Source organism: Nuphar pumila, chromosome 8 (assembly GCF_984573655.1).
Source record: "Nuphar pumila chromosome 8, dmNupPumi1.hap1.1, whole genome shotgun sequence".
Lineage (NCBI taxonomy): Eukaryota > Viridiplantae > Streptophyta > Magnoliopsida > Nymphaeales > Nymphaeaceae > Nuphar > Nuphar pumila.
In genome coordinates, this window is record NC_143256.1 from 23,888,016 (window position 1) to 23,893,419 (window position 5,404).

General features: G+C 41.6%; 1 non-coding gene across 1 annotated transcript; it reads right to left on the minus strand.

Moving 5' to 3' along the window:
- Nucleotides 1–2,033: 2,033 nt before the first annotated feature.
- Nucleotides 2,034–2,136, minus strand: LOC149829804 (small nucleolar RNA R71). Its single transcript, XR_016433957.1, has one exon. It is a non-coding gene; the product is annotated as a small nucleolar RNA R71 (small nucleolar RNA).
- Between the last annotated feature and the right edge of the window lie 3,268 nt (nucleotides 2,137–5,404).

Here is a 5,404-nt window from a genome sequence, read left to right on the forward strand (position 1 = left end):
CGTCATGTATTTAGCATAGTTGTAATATTCATCTGCATATATACTATTATACAGTGTCATTTAGATTGCATTAGGTTTAATTTGCCTTCTATAGTGTTTAAATAGATTCATAAAGTGAATAGTGTACTCAAAGAAACACCCGATTTTTGCCCTGTCGCACAAGCGTTATTTTATGTGCAAAAATTTCTTGTTTTCCAATTTTTTTTTTCTGTTCTGCAGACCAAATTTTAGCTCTTTCGGAGTTGATTTGGTCTGATTTTTAAGCGTTTTGCGAAAACCGCTTTTTCTGGATTTTAAATTACAGGACTTTTGATATCCTGATTTTTCCCAGATTTGAAATGCTTATATCTGGAGTTCCAGATATTTTTTTTTTCATTCTGTAAAAACTGTCAGATTGTTTAATCTGTCAGTTGCAGAACAGATCAAGTTTCGGGAAAATCAGACCTCGTTTGCCTTGTCCAACAGTGGTTTTCCGATAACCTGTCAGAAATATATTTTATACTAGTTAGGGGCATTTTCGTAATTTCTTGAGTTTCGGCATTTTAGAGCTGTTTTCAGTAATTTCTGCATTTTAGGAGCTGCATAATCATTATACAACATTAGTAGAATTAATTTAGTTAACTTTAGAATTAGTTTAGTATTTTATTTAATTATTGTTTGATAAGTAGCATTTGTGTTATTATTTTCGTAAAATTAGAATTAGTTTTAGTTATTGTTTGCATTGTTAGAATAGAATACTAACTTTGTATTTTTCTGCATTTTTAGGTTGAAAAGCATATTTAGTTTCCAGGGTTATTGTCCAAGTGCGAAGAGTGAATGATTGGCGAAAAGACGGAAATACCCTTGGTGTGGAGCAGAAGACTTAGTTGTTTTTTCATTTTCATTTTAGTGATTAATTGTAGTTGTATTAGCTTTATAATTGTAGAGTGACGTTTGTAATTAATAAATTAAATTTTACAGAAATATCTTGATTAATTCCTGTTCCCTGAGGATTCGACCCGTACTTACCACTTTGTGAAAAGTCGGTTTTTATACTTTTGGTTGACGATTTTCCAAAGTTTTATTGAAAATAATTGTTTTAAAACGATCATTTCAAAATATCAACCAAATTTTGGCGCCGTTGCCGGGGAACGACGAATTAATTACTTTATTTCTTAGAGTTTGATTTATTAATTTGTTTTAGTTAGTTAGTTAATTAGTTGTTTTCTTTTTAGTTAGTAGGATTAGTAAGTGAATATAGGATTAACATAGTTAGTAAATATAGGATTCACGTACTGTTCTTTCTAGGATTCACTTATTTTTCATTCTGCATGGAGCGATTAGACAGGTGGGTTTTAGAAAAACTTAGTTTGTGATTTCCTGTATTTATTTGTTTTAGAATAGTTACTTTGTTATTTATTTATTCAGTATAGAATCCTGACATAGATAGATAGCATATCTGTTTATTAGTACTGTTATTTGCTTTATTTACATTTTAGTACCTGTGTAGTTTAGATTTAGAATTAGGTCGTTTGCTTACATCTGGTCTTAGTACCAGTGTATGCAGGGGCGACGAGGTTTAGGAACCCCATTACACCCATTTGTTGACAACCCAGAGAGAATTTTACATTCTCATCGAAGTTCGACAACAATGGCTGACATGGATCCTCCACCTCCACCCCCAGTTAATCCACGTCCTCTGAGGGAGTACTTCATTCCCACAGACTATGTTCAGGCATCCTGTATTCGGAGACCCGATGTAGGAGCGCCGCATTATGAGATTAAGGCCAGCATTATTCAGATGCTCCCATCTTTTCAGGGCCTTAGTCATGAGGATCCCTACCGACATTTAGATGAATTCCTCGAAATCTGTTCTACTCTAAAGATACAAAATTTCGATGATGTTGCTTTGAGATTGACTCTATTCCCCTTTTCATTGAAGGACAAAGCCAAGTATTGGCTAAAGTCCTTAGATTCTATAGAAATAGAGTCCTGGGATCAATTGCAACAGAAGTTTCTTCGGAAATACTTTCCCATTGGTCGTACAAACCAATATCGTAGAGCCATCACTAGCTTTTCAGAGCTAGATGGTGAGCGCTTTCATGAGACCTGGGAGAGAATGAAGGATCTCCTCAGGAAATGTCCTCATCATCAGGTGCCGAAATGGCAACTGGTGCAGAGCTTTTACGATGGATTGTCTGACAAGAATCGTCAGATGATTGACTCTTCATGTGGAGGGACATTCATGCTGAAGAGCGAGGACGAAGCATGGAGGTTATTTGATACATTGGCCGAGAATTCCCTCCACCATGCTTCGAGCTCTCATTCTGATAGAGCCACACCCAGCATTCAGAAGAAAGCTGGTGTTCTGGAGATTGGTCCATCTACTGCACTACAGTGCAAGGTAGACATGATTGCTCAGAAGCTGGACCAGCTTCTCTCAGGACCATCCACTACACAGCAGGTGTGTACTCTTTGTGCCAGTCCGGCACACGATATCACTGAGTGCCCTTCGGCATCTCAATACCCTGAATTTGTTTAAGAACAAGTTCAGGCAGCTCAGGGTTACGTCAGATCGCCGAATAACCCATTTTCATCGACATATAATCCGGGTTGGCGTAACCATCCCAATTTTTCATGAAAGAATCCACAGTCTTCCATGCAGATGCCTACATCCACTCAGCCAGCTCGGCAGCCATCTTTTACTCAATCATTCCAAAGATCGAGCTATTCTCAGTCTTCTTCAGTCACTCCCCCGATTCAGCAGGAGTCTGCCCCACAGAAATCTTTTGAGGAGAGACTTCTCCAGGCATTCCAAGAGGTAAAAACCTCTAATCAGAACGCCTTCGATAAGTGTAGCTAGATATTGAGCTCACATACGCAGTCCATTGCGAAGTTAGGGTCGCAAATGGGACAGTTAGCTGAGGCTATTAGTAGGAGACCTGAGGGTACATTACCGAGTCAGGCTGTCATGAACCCGAAGGGCAAGGACCAGATGAATGGAGGCCTGTTTCATACTGAGACACAACAGTAGTCCAAATCTGTTATGGCCCTGAGGAGTGGACGTGAGTATCATGTCGAGAGTAGAGAGAGAGAGAAGAGAGAGAGGATAGAGGAGCCAGAGACCATTGTTTCACCTACGTCGGCTCAGCCATCATCATCATCCCCATCCCCATCCCCATCCCCATCTTCATCTTCATCTTCAATATCTTCATTATCATCATCATCTCCATCTTCAGTGTAGAAGAAGGATAGGAGTGAGACTTCTCACAAAGAGAAGGAACCACCCGAGTATATTCCCCCACCATCCTATCCCAAAGCATTAGAGTCTTCTGGATATAGAGGGAAGCAAGGTGCGAAGATCCAGGACATGCTTGACTTATTCAAGCATGTGCAAATCAACTTACCTTTGCTCGATGCAATTCAGCAGGTGCCGGCATATGCCAAATTCCTGAAGGAGCTATGTACGCATAAGCGTAAATCTAGAGAGCGAGTTCCTAACAGGGTCCATCTGACTGAGCAAGTGAGTTCAGTACTTCAGCATCAGACACCACCAAAGCTCAAGGACCCTGGAGCCCCTATCATTGCGTGTACCATAGGGAACATCCGGATAGAACGCGCATTGCTCGATCTTGGAGCAAGCGTGAACATTCTGCTCGGGTATTTCTTTGATTCTTTCGGGCTAGGAGAGATGAGATCGACTCCGATTACACTGCAACTGGCAGATCGTTCTGTCAAGGTACCGAGAGGTGTCTTGGAGGATGTGCTAGTTAAGGTGGATGACTTTTATTTTCCCATCGATTTCATTATTCTTGATATGGAAGGAGTAGACAGCCAGCACCAGACTCCGATCATTTTAGGCAGACCATTCTTGGCAACTACCAATGCGTGCATCAACTGTAGGACCAGAGCCATGGATCTCTCATTCGGCAATCGGAAAGTCAAGCTGAATATTTTCAATGCCGCGATGGGTCCAACAGGAGACATGGACTGCTTTCATGTAGATATTACACATGAGTTAGTGGAGGAGCAGCCCGAGTTGTACATTACTGAGGATTCTTTAGATTTGTACCATATAGAGAATAATAGTGGTATAGATAGTGTAGATGTGTCTAGAGTGTCGTCAGAGAGACCACCTTGGGGAGCCGTCATTGAAACTCTTCCACCACTTGCGGAGACCCCCGCCAAATCCTCGATCGAGTCACCTCCGAAACTTGAGTTGAAACCCTTACCGGATTCACTCAAGTATGCTTATCTCAGAGATAATGAGACTCTGCCTGTGATCATCTCGTCCCTGCTCACTGAGGAGCAGGAGCAGAGATTGCTGACTATTCTTCGAGAGCACAAGGCAGCGATTGGCTGGGGAGTTGCTGATCTGAAGGGGATTGATCCTTCATTCTGTATGCATAGAATTCATTGTAATGAGGAAGTTAAGCCAGTCAGAGATATGCAGAGAAGGCTAAATCCCAACATGAAGGAAGTGGTGAAGAACGAGGTGGTGAAGTGGTTGGATGTCGGAATCATTTACCCTATTTCTGATAGCCAGTGGGTCAGTCCGATCCAGGTTGTGCCGAAGAACTCAGGACTCACTGTGGTTAAGAACAAGAAGGGTGAGAGAATTCCGATGAGGACCACCACAAGATGGCGAGTTTGTATCGATTATCGGAAGCTAAATGTGGCAACTAGGAAAGATCATTTCCCATTGCCATTCATTGATCAGATCTTAGAGAGACTCGTAGGACAAAGCTACTACTGCTTTCTAGATGGATATTCAGGATACAATCAGGTAGCTATCCATCCTGACGACCAGGAGAAGACTACTTTTACATGTCCTTATGGCACCTTCGCGTTTAGACGTATGCCGTTCAGGCTCTGCAATGCCCCAGCCACTTTTCAGAGGTGCATGCTTGCTATCTTCTCAGACATGATAGATGATGTGATGGAAGTTTTCATGGACGACTTTTCAGTGTATGGCTCTTCTTTTGAAGATTGCCTACAAAAACTTACTCGAGTACTGAGTAGGTGTGCGGAGACAAATCTCATCCTGAGTTGGGAAAAGAGCCATTTTATAGTCCAGGAGGGCATTGTGCTTGGACACATTGTGTCCAAGCGTGGTATTGAGGTTGACAGAGCAAAGATGGAATCCATTTCCCGTTTGACTCCACCCACCTCTGTGAGGCAGATTCGATCATTTTTAGGGCATGCGGGCTTTTATAGGCGGTTCATAAAAGATTTCAGTAAAATCTCTCGACCGCTATGTACTTTACTGGAGAAAGATCAGCCCTTTGTTTTCGGTGAAGATTGTATGAAGGCATTTGAGATTCTCAAAGAGGCCTTGATTACTGCGCCCATTTTGAGACCTCCGGATTGGACTCTCCCATTTGAGGTTATGTGCGATGCATCTGATTATGCTATGGGTACTATT